Consider the following 17,675-nt stretch of genomic DNA (forward strand, 5'->3'; position numbering starts at 1 on the left):
AATGGCATCAGTAAGTAGAAGAATTGTCAATATAAGTGAGGTAATAGTAATTATGTCTTTGTAATAGCATCACTAAGTTGAAGAATGGTCTAGATAAGTGAAATAATAGTCATTATGTCTGAGTAATGGCATCACTAAGTAGTAGAATGGTCTATATAAGTGAAATAATAGTCATTATGTCTGAGTAATGGCATCACTAAATAGAAGAATGGTCTATATAAGAGATATAATAGTCTTTATGTCTGAGTAATAGCATCACTAAGTTGAAGAATGGTCTAGATAAGTGAAATAATAGTCATTATGTCTGAGTAATGGCATCACTAAGTAGAAGAATGGTCTATATAAGAGAAATAATAGTCATTATGTCTGAGTAATGGCATCATTAAGTAGAAGAATGGTCTATATAAGAGAAATAATAGTCATTATGTCTGAGTAATAGCATCACTAAATAGAAATATGGTCTATATAAGAGAAATAATAGTCTTTATGTCTAAGTAATAGCATCACTAAGTTGAAGAATGGTCTAGATAAGTGAAATAATAGTCATTATGTGTGAGTAATGGCATCACTAAGTAGAAGAATGGTCTATATAAGAGAAATAATAGTCATTATGTCTGAGTAATGGCATCATTAAGTAGAAGAATGGTCTATATAAGAGAAATAATAGTCATTATGTCTGAGTAATGGCATCACTAAGTAGAAGAATGGTCTATATAAGTGAAATAATAGTCATTATGTCTGAGTAATGGCATCACTAAATAGAAGAATGGTCTATATAAGAGATATAATAGTCTTTATGTCTGAGTAATAGCATCACTAAGTTGAAGAATGGTCTAGATAAGTGAAATAATAGTCATTATGTCTGAGTAATGGCATCACTAAGTAGAAGAATGGTCTATATAATGAAGTAATAATAATTATGTCTGAGTAATGGCATCACTAAGTAGAAGAATGGTCTATATAAGGAAATAATAGTCATTATGTCTGAGTAATGGCATCACTAAGCAGAAGAATGGTCTACATAAGGAAGTAATAGTCATTATGACTGAGTAATAGCATAACTAAATAGAAGAATGGTCTATATAATGAAGTAATAGTCATTATGTCTGAGTAATGACATCAGTAACTAGAAGAATGGTCTATATAAGTGAAGTAATAGTCATTATGTCTGAGTAATGGCATCACTAAGTAGAAGAATTGTTTATATATGTGAAGTAATAATCATTATATCTGAGTAATGGCATCACTAAGTAGAAGAATGGTATATATAAGTGAAATAGTAGTCATTATGTCTGAGTAATGACATCAGTAAGTAGAAGAGTGGTCTATATAAGTGAAATAATAGTAATTATGTCTGAGTAATGGCATCACTAAGTAGATGAATGGTATATATAAGTGAAATAGTAGTCATTATGTCTGAGTAATGACATCAGTAAGTAGAAGAGTGGTCTATATAAGTGAAATAATAGTAATTATGTCTGAGTAATGGCATCACTAAATAGAAGAATGGTCTATATAAGTGAACTAATAGTCATTATGTCTGTGTAATAGCATAACTAAGTAGAAGAATGGTCTATATAATGAAGTAATAATCATTATATCTGAGTAATGGCATCACTAAGTAGATGAATGGTATATATAAGTGAAATAGTAGTCATTATGTCTGAGTAATGACATCAGTAAGTAGAAGAGTGGTCTATATAAGTGAAATAATAGTAATTATGTCTTATTAATGGCATCACTAAGTAGAAGAATGGTCTATATAATGAAATAATGGTTTCTTTAACTGTAATAATAACATACACAATGAGAGGCATGGTTTATATAAAAACAAATGTATCTATAATTGCAGTAATAACATGTATATTTAAGGATATATGACATTTTTTTATTACTAAGTTCGGATTTTTTATATGATTCTTCGGTTTAATAACGTTAGCGATAATGTATACTTGAACAGTCTTCTTAATAAACAGATTCAACTTTGTTTACTATACGATATTTGCTTTAACAAAACCATAAACTTAAATACAATCAGATCTTATCAGTTTAACACTACATTTCTGGTTTGTATAAAAAATAAGATAAGCAAATGAGTTTTTAATCAGGGTCGTCATCTTAAAATGTTTAACTTTAATTACGGATTCTTTTAACCATTTCTTAGTGGGAAGTGTGGTGACGTTTTCACTGCAAATATATGAGTATTCCCGTAAGTTTGTGTGTTTCCAAGTGAAACCACATTGGGCCATGTGCTTTGTCCACCGAAGGAAATCGAACACCCTGTTTTTAAAGTTGTAAATCCTTAGACTTACCGCTGTGCCAGTGGGGTACAGTAATCTTATTTGCACACAAATATATTTTGTAAAAATTGTAACAGATTCACTGATTATGTTAAATTTAACAGCACGAGGAAGAAAAATGAGACTATAACCTTTCAACAATAATATGTTTAAATAATAAAAAAACAAAACTACACAATGGGCTATCTGTGCTCTGCACACCATTGATGTTGAGAAGCAAACAGTCATTTAGTATTATATTTAATTTCGAATTTTATAAATGCGTGTGTGTGTGTCTTTTCTTATAGCAAAGGAACATCGGGCTATCTGCTGAGTCCACCGAAGAGAATCGAACCCCTACTTTTAGCGTTTTAAATCCGTAGACATACCGCTGTACTAGCTGGGAGCGAATTTTATAAATATTGTCACTTTGTTCACCATGAATTACTGAATAGCAAATTTCACTGTAGTATATGTTAACTAGAATTTAATAGCATCTATCAAATAAGCGACAATAATTTTTCATTAATATAAAGTATCACTTTGTTAGTTATTTAATTTTATTCTGGTGAATACATTTTCCGATAAATTCAAGTTCCAGAAGCTTCGCGTGGATTCTTTGTATACTCTTCTGATACAACGCGCAAAAACTTAATAATTTTGCATAAAGTTCGTCAGATCATAAAAAGATGGCGTCTGCTCTCGACGAAGGTTGTAATTTGTTGGCTTTTTATTAAGCCTCAAGCAGCCCTTGCCTGAGAAAAATGTACTAATAGGTCTAGTAATTCGATAGAAACCATTTTACACACGTTCGCAACAACGCTTATTATAAGTTGCCTTTTATTTGTTCCGTTTTTTCGTTTCAATGCAGTTTGTTTATGTTTTCGGACTTGTTCTTTTACATTTAAACGATTTATGAAAACTTTTCACAACTCTAAGCTGGAAACGTAATCAATAACACATCCTGAATTTTCCGAATCAGACAATAACTCGTATTTACCGAGAACCCATTTTAAATACTACAGAAAGAAGATAAGATTCATTGTTCTCTTAAACACAATAGATAAAGTAAGATAATCGATACAAAAGTACGTTGTTCGTGAAAACAGTTTAGCTCAAAGCTAATCACAAGTGACAGTGGCTTTCAAAGATTTTTTCTAAAAGATTTTCGTTTGTTCTGAATTTCCCAAAGCTACTCGAGGGTTATTTGTTCTTGGGGGCAGTTTATACACTGTATGATTGAAGGTAAAATTTCACTATTCGATCCGACTAATCCAAGCGAGTAGGCGGTGGGTGCTGTTGACTTGCTGCCATTTTCCTAGTCTATCATTTCAAAGTTAGGGACAGCTCAGAGTAAACAGCCTTCACGCTGTGTATGTTTGAGGTTAAGCACAAAGCTACATAATGGGCTATTTGTGCTCTGCCCATCACGGACATTGAATCCCGATTTCAAGTATTGTTAGCCCGCAAACATGCCGCTGTGCCAGACTTGAGAGACGGTAGCTCCAGTCAATACCACCCACCGTCAACTCTTTTACCAACGAATAGTGGGATTGGCCGTCACAGTATAAGACCCCCCATGGGAGAAAGAGTGAGCAGGTTCAGTGAAGGGGATTCGAACCCTCAACCCACAAATGTAAAGAAGTAAGCCGGGTTGTCGTTAGAGCTTCACTTTTATGTAATAGATGTGGAAGAATTCTGTGTCACCTTCATGTTGTTGTTTCCGTGTTCTAATACAGCGTAATGAGTCAATCATTACGGCTGAAAGGGCGAGCATGTTTAGTGTGACAGGGATCCGAACCCATAATTCTCGGATTACGAGTCGAACGCCTTAACCCCCTGGCCATGCCGAGCCTAAGAGTATGATAAACTTATTGAAACAAAAGCTAAAAAAAAAACTTGCACAAAAACTTAAATAAAAGCAACTTCTTTGTTGAATCAGGTAATACATATTATTTCAGTCTCGTTTCGAAGTATGCAACCAATTCTTCCCTTCAAGACAATGATGTTCTTGGACTTATTTCTAAGATATACATCTATTAACAACGAATTTGTTGGGAAGTAATACTACAGCATGTTTTCCAGTTAAATGTAAATCCACTGAGTGATCAGTAATGCAAAAGTGGGCCTGATTCTATTAGGGCATTCCAATACCAGCTGGCACTCTAGTGTCCATCGCACAAAGTAACAACCTTGTGGAAGAAAGGCGTTCCCTGAAAGGAGAGCAATCGCTGGTATCAAAATATTCATTTTGTGTTTATAATGTTGTGGTATGATGCGGCTTACTACACAAGACCAAGGAAACAGCTGCAAAATGGCGGTGTTTAAGCCTTTTTGAGTGGTTATTCATGAGTTACAGGGAGAAAAATTTTTTTTTTATCCTTCAGCACATGATTGATGGAGGTTTTGCAAAGGCATTAATTGACCCAAGGAAACCCGGGTAAGAAATGAAGATCACTAGAACACGAGACACGATATTTGACTGTTTTGTTTTGCATGTTTTCACCGCTAATTAGATAAATTCAGCGAAAACAGTCCAGTAGCAAACGCTAATAATAGCAGTGATACCGTGAGGTTACAACAACCTGTGTCTACACTGAACTTCCACATTCGATCGATACGCCCAAATGTTCTTTGTTGTTTAATGGACGTTGAAAGCTGGTGCCCTAATGCTTGACCACGTAAAAGTAGTGTTGTACTAACCGCTGTTGCAAAACAAAGTGAATCATTTGCTTTACGACCACAAGGTGTAGGAAAGGTTGGAAAAAGGGTTATGAGAACAGTGGTCAAATGTCGTATCTCCTCTCAAACCGGCCAGGCATGGCCAGGTGGATTAAGGCGTTCGACTCGTAATCTAAGGGTTGATGGTTCGAATCCCCGTCACACCAAACATGCTTGCCCTTTCAGCGGTGTGGGCGTTATAATGTGACAGTCAATCCCACTATTCGATAGTAAAAAGAGTAGCCCAAGAGTTTGCGGTGGGTGGTAATGACTAGCTTCCTTCCCTCTAGTCTTACACTGCTAAATTAGGGACGGCTAGCGCAGATAGCCCTCGAGTAGCTTTGTGCGAAATTAAAAAAAAAAACCAAATTCTGTGACATTTTCTCTGTATTAGGGAGAACATCTGGGGAAGGAACTTTTTAACAGATCTGCGTGGAGTAGGTTGTAACCACGCACGATTCAATGTCGTGACACAAAAACATATATTGTCTAATGTATTGACTTTATCTATAAAATAGAAGCTTCGGTGTATATTTATTCATTCGTGACCAGTGCTCTGGTTAAATGCACCGTTCGATAGACTCATAGCGTGACACCGTGAATGGAAAGTGGACTCTTCTCTTGTTGTCATAGTTTCAAATGACGCTGGAAAGGACATAACAGGTGTAACGGGAAGTGGGGACTCTTCGATACGTAGAACCACAACTACGTGCAATAATAATATTCAGCAATTTGTTTAACTAATTTACGTGCGTTCACAAAATAGGTTCCACTAAGTTTATTATTACTAAAATCTCCTTATGGTATCTGGATAAAATATTCGCTTACAGAACTCAGATTTCTCAGGATTTATCTTTTTAAATATTAATACCGTGTTCTACGGAACGTATTGATGCAGTTAAAGTGTGTAATGATTTGACCTCTGATTGTTGAGAAAGCAAAATGAACACATTCTCGCCAAAAGATAAATAAATAAATAACAATTTTAAATATAAATGCTGAGGTCTTGAATATACTTGTAGATAATTAGGCTTTTTATTTGTATTTTTTTGCTGTAGTTCAAGTTTAAGGCTTGAAACGTTCAGAATCAGAATAAGTAATGTCAAGTCTTCACTCCCGTAGTACAAACATAAAGATTCAGAATAAGTAATGTCAAGTCTTCATTGCTGTAGTACAAACATAAAGATTCAGAATAAGTAATGTCAAGTCTTCACTCCCGTAGTACAAACATAAAGATTCAGAATAAGTAATGTCAAGTCTTCACTCCCGTAGTACAAACATAAAGATTCAGAATAAGTAATGTCAGGTCTTCATTGTTGTAGTACAAACATAAAGATTCAGTATAAGTGATGTCGGACGTTCATTGTTCTAGATTAAACTTATAGATTTGGGTAACTAAATATTTGGAATAAACTATGCCAAGTTTCCATTGCTTAGATTAAACTTAAATATTTGTTAAAGATCTAGAATAAGTAATATCAGGTTTCCAATACTTATATTAAAAAAATAGAATAAGATATGTCAGGTTTCCAGTACTTACATTAAAGATTTAGAATAAGTAATATCAGGTTTCCAATACTAATATTAAAAAAATAGAATAAACTATGTCAGGTTTCCAGTACTTACATTAAAGATTTAGAATAAACTATGTCAGGTTTCCAGTACTTACATTAAAGATTTAGAATAAACTATGTTAGATTTCCAGAACATACATTAAAGATTTAGCAAAAGATATGTTAGGTTTTCAGTACTTACATTAAAAATTTAAAATAAACTATCAGGTTTCCAATACTTACAGTAAAGACTTAGAATAAACTGTGTCAGGTTTCCAGTACTTACAGCAAAGATTTAAAATAAGTTTTCATATCAGTTGACTCTCAGGTTTATAGGTTCAAATATATCACAGAATGATTATTCTACGAAATAAATAAATAAAGCAAAACTTTTCTACCATTGAACTTTTTAACCTTCAAGATTATCAGGAGGTTAAAGGTCACGAGTGTCAGTCTGATTAGGGAAAAAGCAAATGACCCACAAAATGAGCAGCATTTTGTTAACAAGGTCACTAAAGATTTAGATCTGAGCTGAGTCCATAACTGTAACCACTTCATTTCCTTATCTTTACGCTACTGATGTGTTTACACTTATGTTAAGGTTTATGGTAGGCATTTCCCGTTCGAATAATTATCTCGCAAGAACCGTAAACTCTCCAGGAAAAGAGCTCTCTATGTCAGATTTTCTCTCGGAAATATCGTCAACAGATATTCAACCACCGATAGGCTTAAGAACCAGTTGTTTTTTTTCAACCACGGGTAGGCTTAAGAACCGGTTTTATTTCAGTACGAAACTTATCAACACGGACTAATTGTTATCCTGCGGACGGCTTGTCGAGAGAAATTATTCCCAGTGGTGTCAAACTACTAAAAGTATCCAGGTTTTTGTATGCCAGACTATTCCAATACTTTACACCACTGTGTTCGGTTCAGACTTAGTCATTTTTGAGTTAGAAACGTTGATAAGAAGAAAGTAAACCAATTAGAAACGTCCGCCTTTCGCACGGTTCCTTTTATTCCATAAGAGGAATTGTCTGTCACATTTATAACTCCCTCACAACTGAAGCTGCGGAGCAAGTTGAGCGGCACATCGAGGCTCAAACCTTGGACCTTTTGATGTGCAACCTAACTAGCTACTATACCATGCGTGGCCATGAACAGTGGAACTTGATATGTCGTCTACACTTATCTCAGTGCAACCTAACTAGCTACTATACCATGCGTGGCCATGAACAGTGGAACTTGATATGCCATCCACACTTATCTCAGTGCAACCTAACTAGCTACTATACCATGCGTGGCCATGAACAGTGGAACTTGATATGTCGTCCACACTTATCTCAGCTCAAGGGATCGTATTATAATTTTACAGTTTTAATTTTTCTTCGAATGAATAACAGCTGTGAATGTGACGAACGAAAGCAATTATCGCATAAATTGATTGGCTTTGTGTTTCTCTTTTTATCAACGTACAGTTCTTATGAAAATTTCATGGATTTTTAATACAGAAATAGTAAAATGTGCAATAATTTAGAGTTTGTTTGTTTGTTTTTGGAATTTCGCACAAAGCTACTCGAGGGCTATCTGTGCTAGCCATTCCTAATTTAGCAGTGTAAGACTAGAGGGAAGGCAGCTAGTTATCACCACCCACCGCCAACTCTTGGGCTACTCTTTTACCAACGAATAGTGGGATTGACCGTCACATTATAACGCCCCCACAGCTAGGAGGGCGAACATGTTTGGCGCGACTTGGGCGCGAACCCGCTACCCTCAGATTACGAAGCACACGCCTTAACGCGCTAAGCCATGCCAGGCCCAATATTTTAGAGAGTTTAAAAAAAACATACAGGTACACTAACAATGGTGCTTGTTTTAAGAGTTTGTTTTGTTTTTCTAAAAATATCAAAGATAACAGACCGAGATACCCTTACTCCTTTAGGTAGAGAGTTCCTGAACGTAATTATGTACCACAGCAACCTCGAATAGAATCCACGTAGGAGTGCGGGAAGACGGGTTCCCTGTAGCCCTGTCATCTCGTGGCGTCACACATCGATAGGCGAGGTTTCCCTTGTCGTCAATCGCCTTTCGTTAGCACGTGAAAAGGAGAAAAAAATTAATTCGGCTGTAAACATCAGATTTGCGCGGGAGTCAGCACGTGAATCGGGCACACGAGCCGGTAGCACGTGCTACGCGGCAAGTCAGCTGGCAAACGTGTGGCCACTCGGCCTTTCCCTCACCTGGCTTTTTGAAGACGAATCACCACTATTATCTAATTTAACCCACTAGTGTGGACTTTTTTCTTTCTTTCTTTCTATAAAATCTTCGTGGTTGAATGACTCACTAGTACAATATCTTCACCTCACGACACCAGGTGTTCCCTTTACTTAAGAAGAATAAGCAGCAGCTGACCACTCAGCGGTTCCCAGTTTATCGGTAAAATATGTAAATTTTCTGTAGAGAAAGAAATGGATTTATACACCGATACAGCATGAACTGCTATTACGGTGACTTTGAAACACGGCACCACATTAATTATGAAGCGCACAAACGGATCAGTTTGGAATCACGTGCATTTAAGGTGTCCCAACGTTACACAGCATTAATTTTCAAAAATGTGAAATTTTATTTCCAGTTTGTAAGTCTACGGATTTACAACGCTAAAATTAGGGGTTCGATTTCCCCTCGGTGGGCTCAGCAGATAGCCCGATATGGCTTTGCTATACGAAAACACAACACATTTCCAGTTTATGAAATCATAAATGTGTCATTAATAACCGTACAGATAATTATCAAGTTTAAGGACGTTATGATTTTCCTGTGTGTACTCGACAAAGACCGACAACAAGACTTTATCGTTCTGTACTTATGGATGTGTTTGAATGAAAACGTAGTGTGACACTATAAAGTATAATGACACACATGATGAATAACTTTGTTTAAATTCACGCTCTGCTACGGTGTTTTTCTTTCAGGCCCGGCATGGCCAGGTGGGTTAAGACGTTCGACTCGTAATCTGAGAATGGCGGGTTCGAATCCCGATCGCACCAAACATGCTCGCCCTTTTAGCCGTGGGGGCGTTATAATGTGACGGTCAATCCCACTATTCGTTGGTAAAAGAGTAGCCCAAGTTAAAAAAAAAAAGCTAAATTAGGGACAGCTAGCACAGATAGCCCTTGAGTAGCTTTGTGCGAAATTAAAAAAAAAACTTTGTTTATTTATATCAGAAGAAACGCAGGTATTGAGCATGGAATCTCTGCGTTTCTTCTGATATACATAAATAATGTGCACCATAAACATATTAATCCTTTTTGTTATTAAACCTAGTTTTTCTAATTAATTTTAAGTACTTTCTTATTCGTTGGTTCCTCTGAAGTATATATAATTCACTAATTGTTTTTTTCCTTTCTAATTATTGAAGAAAAATTCGTTTTGTAATATCTTATTAGATGTACAATTGTCTTATCCATCTGAAAAGATTCGTGGAAAGTAGAAGTAACAGTCAGATACCATCGTAAAACATGAGTATATACGTATGTTCTCAGATAATATTACACGAATAAGACAAAGTTTTGTAAAACATGAGTATATATGTATGTTCTCAGATAATATTACACGAATAAGACAAAGTTTTGTAAAACATGAGTATATATGTATGTTCTCAGATAATATTACACGAATAAGACAAAGTTTTGTAAAACATGAGTATATATGTATGTTCTCAGATAATATTACACGAATAAGACAAAGTTTTGTAAAACATGAGTATATATGTATGTTCTCAGTTAATATTACACGAATAAGACAAAGTTTTGTAAAACATGAGTATATATGTATGTTCTCAGTTAATATTACACGAATAAGACGAAGTTTTGTAAAACATGAGTATATATGTATGTTCTCAGTTAATATTATCAGTTTTAACAATTTCTTTTTTTATTCACAAAGAATATTAATAAATTCTAACTCATACTATACTGACTACTGACTACTGACTATACTGACTACTGACTACTTATTACTTATGTTAGAGATAGTATTTATTTAAACTATTTCAAATTGTTCAGCATTAGCGATAACAGTAGAATACTCTAGCTGTGGTTCAAAAGTAGACATAACAGTAGAATACTCTAGCTGTGGTTCAAATGTAGACATAACAGTAGAAGACTAGCTGTGGTTCAAAAGTAGACATAACAGTAGAATACTCTAGCTGTGGTTCAAATGTAGACATAACAGTAGAAGACTAGCTGTGGTTCAAAAGTAGACATAACAGTAGAATACTCTAGCTGTGGTTCAAAATGTAGACATAACAGTAGAAGACTAGCTGTGGTTCAAAAGTAGACATAACAGTAGAATACTCTAGCTGTGGTTCAAATGTAGACATAACAGTAGAAGACTAGCTGTGGTTCAAAAGTAGACATAGCAGTAGAATACTCTAGCTGTGGTTCAAAAGTAGACATAACAGTAGAATACTCTAGCTGTGGTTCAAATGTAGACATAACAGTAGAAGACTAGCTGTGGTTCAAAAGTAGACATAACAGTAGAATACTCTAGCTGTGGTTCAAATGTAGACATAACAGTAGAAGACTAGCTGTGGTTCAAAAGTAGACATAGCAGTAGAATACTCTAGCTGTGGTTCAAAAGTAGACATAGCAGTAGAATACTCTAGCTGTGGTTCAAATGTAGACATAACAGTAGAAGACTAGCTGTGGTTCAAAAGTAGACATAGCAGTAGAATACTCTAGCTGTGGTTCAAATGTAGACATAACAGTAGAAGACTAGCTGTGGTTCAAAAGTAGACATAGCAATGCAAGGCTCTAAATGTGTTTCTACATTATACATAATAGTGGAAGGTTTTAACTGTGATTAAACATTAGATATAATAGCTGAAGGATCTAACTGTGGCTAAGCATTAGATATAATAGCTGAAGGATCTATCTGTGGTTAAACATTAGATATAATAGCTGAAGAATCTAACTGTGGTTAAACATTAGATATAATAGCTGAAGAATCTAACTGTGGTTAAACATTAGATATAATAGTTGAAGGATCTTTTTTGTTACTTAGCTTTAAAGTTTGTCTTTTTGTGGAAGTTTCAGTCGGAAGTTTAAAACAAAGCATCAAATCGTTTAATCTGAAGAAGGGTGTCTCATAGCACGCGCTTCCGCCGCGAAATAATTGGCCCGTGACATTACACGTGGCAGCACGTGGCAGGCGCACGCGCGTCCCTGGACTCCATCTATCTTCGACAACCACGGTTCATCGAGTGAGAACTAATTATTTACCATACAATTACATGGTATCCACCACAGACCAAGTAGCCACCGTTCCACCTTGACACGGCTGTTTCTGTCTGGCCAGAAGAACAATAGAAAGTCCAACTTGCGGGCGGGTGAATGTGGGTTTGACTATTAACCTCCCAACAGTCAACAACATGTGTGGAGCGGCATCCGACTTTCCAGATCCGAATCTCGATACAGTTTCAGGTTCCGATTTCAAACTGAATAATCACAGATAGAACTCGGGTTTTCCGTATGAATGACTGTTGGTCAGGTGTGAAGTGGTCTTTTCTACAGAGCTTGAGCGGCGGCACGTGAGTGGAACAGTACTCTTCTTTGTCGTCAGGTCCAAGATTTGAGCCGCAATTCAGATGAACAGTTTCAGCTCTTAGCGTGTAATAAAAGTAACAGACATTCCCACTACTGGTTAACAGTTGAGAATACAACGATTGAAACGTAATATTCTCAACTGGTTAGGTGGGTGTTGATGACTAGCTGCTTTTCCTCTAGTCTTACACTGCTAAATTATGAACGGCTAGCGCAGATAGCCCTCGTGTAGCTTTGTGCGAAATTCTAAAACAAACGTTTCTTTCTGTCATGAAAACAAATGACAATTCCAGATGGTTAGGGTCCTTGACTCATAATCTGAGGGTCATGGGTTCTAATCCCTTTCAGTCGGGGGTTATAATGTTGAGGACAATCCTATTATTATTCATTGGTAAAAGAGTAACCCAAGAGTTGACGGTGGGTGGTGATGGTTAGCTGCCTTCCCTCTAGCCTTACACTGCTAAATTATGGACGGCTAGCACAGATAGCCCTCGAGTAGCTTTGTGCGAAATTCAAAACAAACCAGATGACTGGTCTGGGGTCAGTAACGTAACCCAGGTCTCATTTTTTTGTTCTACTTCCTCAATGGAACTTTTCTGTGTATCGTAATATTTTGTCTCATTTCAAATATTCATAATTTGACATGCTAATTTCGAGTCCTAGAGCAATTACCCCACCCATCTCTAAGCCACCGTCTGTCACGTGTGTTTTATTTATTACACTAAACGAATGTGATTATCTGATCTTATAGAAGTCTTACCCAAAGAACTCAATTACTTAGTCAAATTTATTTAAATTGTCTTATTGCAACTTGTTGGGGCATGAAATAGAGACTTGAAAACATATGACTAACTTAATCATAAATTATTCAGAAGCAAATCCCTCGTGTTGTTTGTTAGGTAATTCATAAATTATTGTAGGATGATTTAAGGCCTTGTAATATTAGATCGCTAATGTAATCGCAATTTATCACAATGTTCCAGCGTTCTCTCTCTCTCTCTGAACTGTTCTAAATCTTGTGTAAGAACCTTCACACAGTGGGCGCAAGAAATCTCCTCCTGTGGGCTCAGTACAGTTAGCCCATTGTGTAAGTTTGCGCTTAAATACAAACAAACCAACTTTCACATAGTTCTGCGGGTTTAATCTGATGTTTCTTAAAAGTTTTCAGTCTGGAATATTACTCCCTGTTGTAAAAACAAGTTTTATTTAACACATATTTGCACAACATTTCTTTATGATCGAGTTCAGCTGCAAAAGCGAATTTCATCAGCCGCGTGAGAGGTAGAATATAATCTCAGAACGTCAGATGTATGTATTTAAAGAGAACACTTGAAACATTTACCCAATATATATATATTTTTCAAACACCGTCACTAATATCGAAACATAATAGTTACTCTGGTTTCAACACCAGCACACACTTCACTTCATATGGCCCAACCTCCGCGTGAGCGCATGCACTAACTGCGCATGCGACAGGCATTCAATTATCATTTATGTGAGACCCCTGGAAAAACCGTGAGTTTCAACACCAGAAGTATTTGTTGGTGAGATTATTTGTATTTTAAAAATCTATAGAATGTATTAATTAACATGTTACGTCGTAATTGGTATTTTCTACACCCTTCAGTCATTAAAAGGTACGTTCCTTCCCGTAGTCTTATTAAAAAAAAAAAAAAAGACAATGTAGTACGTCGCTAATTTAGCAGTGTAAGACTAAAGAGTTTGTTTGTTTGTTTTTTGAATTTCGCGCAAAGCTACACGAGGTCTATCTGTTCCTAATTTAGCAGTGTAAGACTAGAGGGAAGGCAGATAGTCATCACCACCCACCACCAACTCTTGGATTACTCTTTTACCAACGAATAGCGGGATTGACCGTCACATTATAAAGCCCTCACGGCTGAAAGGGCGAGTATTTTGGTGTAACAGAGATTCGAACTCGCGACCCTCAGATTACGAGTCGAGCGCTCTAAACACCTGGCTATGCTGGGCCACGGTGAACGTAGAAGTTTTGCTGAAAAATACACCTTAAAAACACCAGTTTTTGTGGATATTGACAGAATTCTTCTTTATTTTTTGATTAATTTGGGAAATCTATGTATTAAAACGAAACCTTTAAGTCATTAAAACACTCAAGCCATGAAGAACTGAGTTTGAAAAATATTTTCAATTATATATGTATACAGCTCAGTATATAATATAATACGATAGTAGGCTGTGCCCTATTTTTTAAAGTTTTTTTTTTTTTACAGTTTAAATCATGAAAATGCTCGTGTTGCTTTATCTACAACTGTCGATAGTTAGGCTAAAGAATTTGTAACTATTGTATTTCCTTAACTTACTGTCTCAGGTTCTCTCTAAGGTTACAGTACAAAATAACTCTTACACTTTATACTGTCTAAGCCGTCCAGAACTTTGTTTACGTTCAGAGTTAGGTTTAAATGATTTCTAATTTACTGTATACATTATAATGCACGCTGTCCAAGATTTGTTTTTGCATTGTTCCATTGTTTAGTCTTCCAAGATTTGTTTTTGCATTGTTCCATTGTTTAGTCTTCCAATATTTGTTTTTGCATTGTTCCATTGTTTAGTCTTCCAAGATTTGTTTTTGCATTGTTCCATTGTTTAGTCTTCCAATATTTGTTTTTGCATTGTTCCATTGTTTAGTCTTCTAAGACTTGTTTCTGCAAGAAAAGCAGGACTAACTGACACATTTCTCACTTTACTTTCAAATTCCACAGCCTGAATTTAGTCATGTTTTTTAAGGACAGAGACACACAATGTACTCTATCCGCTGTGGAAAATTGGACACCTGATTTTACAGCTATTAATCTTTGAACTTAACGCTGGTCCATCATGATGGGTGCGCGGGGAAAGAAAGACCACAATCTTTGAAGTCACAGAGAAGATATCAGTTACTTGTTTTTATTCTTCGATGGTCGTTCCAAAACTATAAACGTTTTACGAACACGAATGTTTCTAGAAATTGCCCTGAAGTTAAAATATTACTTGTGTTAAAAGGATATTTCTTCACCTCCAGTTTTAAGGTGAGACTAGACAGAACTGGATCTCCATAAAAAAGAAATGCAAAGAACTGCATGCCGTTTAGGGAAACTTCGAGAAATGTCTGAAATAAGGAGTTGAACACCAATGAATCTAACTTACTGATTTCACCTTTATAAACGTTTGTCATATTAGAAGAGTTTAATTAAAGGAAAGCGAACAAAACGGAAAGATCGTTAGTTGCTGAAAATTATAAAGATCAAATTACAGGTGGCGCTTCTAAGCTACGCATAATCAGGCGGGTATATGTGAGCGCCAGATTAGTTTGTCAGACATGAACCCATGTTCGACTTGTTACTCTTTGCTAGTATGTTGGCGTACTTGAAGTTTTGGATCACGGGAGGTTGAATCATTTATTCTGGTTTGGTTTGTTTTGAATTTTGCGCAAAGCTACACGAAGATTTGTTTTGTTTTTTGTTTTTCGCACAAAGCTACTCGAGGGCTATCTGTGCTAGCCGTCCCTAATTTAGCAGTGTAAGACTAGAGAGAAGGCAGCTAGTCATCACCACCCACCGCCAACTCTTGGGCTACTCTTTTACCAACGAATAGTGGGATTGACCGTCACAATATAACGCCCCCGCGGCTGAAAGAGCGAGCATGTTTGGCGCGACGGGGATGCGAACCCGCGACCCTCAGATTAAGGGTTGGGGTCTTAATCTTAAACGAAGATTAAGACTTCGGGTAAAGTCACTGTGCAGTTTTGTAATCATATGTCTATTCAGTTTATTTCAAGCCAGCAACTGATAGCGGTGTTTAGAAACAAAATAAGAAGGATTCAGGCCTGTATTGATGCCAACGAGGGTCACTTTCAACATTGTTTATAATTGTCATTCATATTTACCTCCTGTATTCAATACTGAAACATGTCTGTTAATAAATATACAAGTGCACAGTGACTTTCCGAACACCCTGTAGTTTTTTTTACATTCAACTGGAAGTCGTCAAAGGAAAGCCGTTCTGCTACAACCAGCAGGTGAAGACAAAATCTGGCGTAGTGTAAATACTTTAAAGATGCAGTTGAAATAAGAGAAACGGGCCAACCTGAGTGCCAAAAATGATGAAGAAATGTTGGCGTATTTTTGGAGGTCAGTAATATGATATCGTGTTATATGGACAGAAGTTGCTCGTGGTCTCATCATTTAGTGTCCAGGAAATATGCCATTATTGGCCATTTAAATTATAGATATGTAACTTGGAGGATTATCATGTAAAATTAGTAGGGGCGAGAAAAACATTAGGATTATTTTTATTTGTTTAATAAAGTTATCCGAAAAGAAACAACTAGAAGAAAGAATCCAAAATAGCCGCGCTGTGATTAGATCTCAAATCGATCAAGAGATAAAGCTATGAGCTAAAAGTTTGTACTTGGGAAACAAAGGGGAATCTTCAATAGCCGCACCTGTAATTAGATCTCAATCCGGTCAAGAGATGGAACTAAGAGTTTGTACCCGAAAAAAGAGAGAATACCCAATAGCCGCTGCTGTAATTAGATTTCAAATGATCAAGAGATGGAACTTTCAGCTAAAATTTTGTACTGAAAAAAAACCAACAACAGTTAAACTCAAAGACATTGTATGAGCCGCGGCTAAAAAAATTAGATCAGATATAATATTAGAAAGTTCCTCCGCTAGGTTGCTGATGGTCATAAGCATTGACTGCAATCTGAGTAGTGCCCCTGCATGGCCAGGTGGGTTAAGGCGTTCGACTCGGGTTCGAATTCACATCGCACCAAACATGCTCCCCCTTTCAGCCGTAGGGGCATTATAATGTGACGAGCAATTTCACTATTCGTTGGTAAAAGAGTATCCGAAGAATTGGCGGTGGGTTGTGATAACTTGTCGTCTTCCCTCTAGTCTTACACTACTAAATTAGGGACGGCTAGCGCTGATAGCCCTCGAGTATCTTTGCGCGAAATTCACAAACAAATTACCAGTGACGGGTCTCGAGAATAACATGGAAAATAAAAATAAATAAACAGAAAATTTATCTTCAGTCACATATATTGTTAATCTTTCAGCTGTAACCGCTCTTCGTACAATATTTTAAAACATCAAAGAGTTCTGAAAGACAGTTCATAACAATACTCCAGTTTGTAGCCATATAGTAGACAACGCTTAAGTCGTTATTCATATTTGCTTCTGACATTAACACACTACCTCCAGATTTAAAGAAACAACCGACTAATTAACAGCAGTATTGTTTGTTTTTGAATTTCGCACAAAGCTACTCGAGGGCTATCTGTGCTAGCCGTCCCTAATTTTGCAGTGTAAGACTAGAGGGAAGGCAGCTAGTCATCACCACCCACCGCCAACTCTTGGGCTTCTCTTTTACCAACGAATAGTGGGATTGACCGTCACATTATAACGCCCCCACGGCTGAAAGGGCGAGCATGTTTGGCGCGACGGTGATGCGAACCTGCGACCCTCGGATTACGAGTCGCACGCCTTAACGCGCTT

This window comes from Tachypleus tridentatus, chromosome 10 (genome assembly GCF_004210375.1).
Source record: "Tachypleus tridentatus isolate NWPU-2018 chromosome 10, ASM421037v1, whole genome shotgun sequence".
In the NCBI taxonomy this organism is placed as follows: Eukaryota; Metazoa; Arthropoda; class Merostomata; order Xiphosura; family Limulidae; genus Tachypleus; species Tachypleus tridentatus.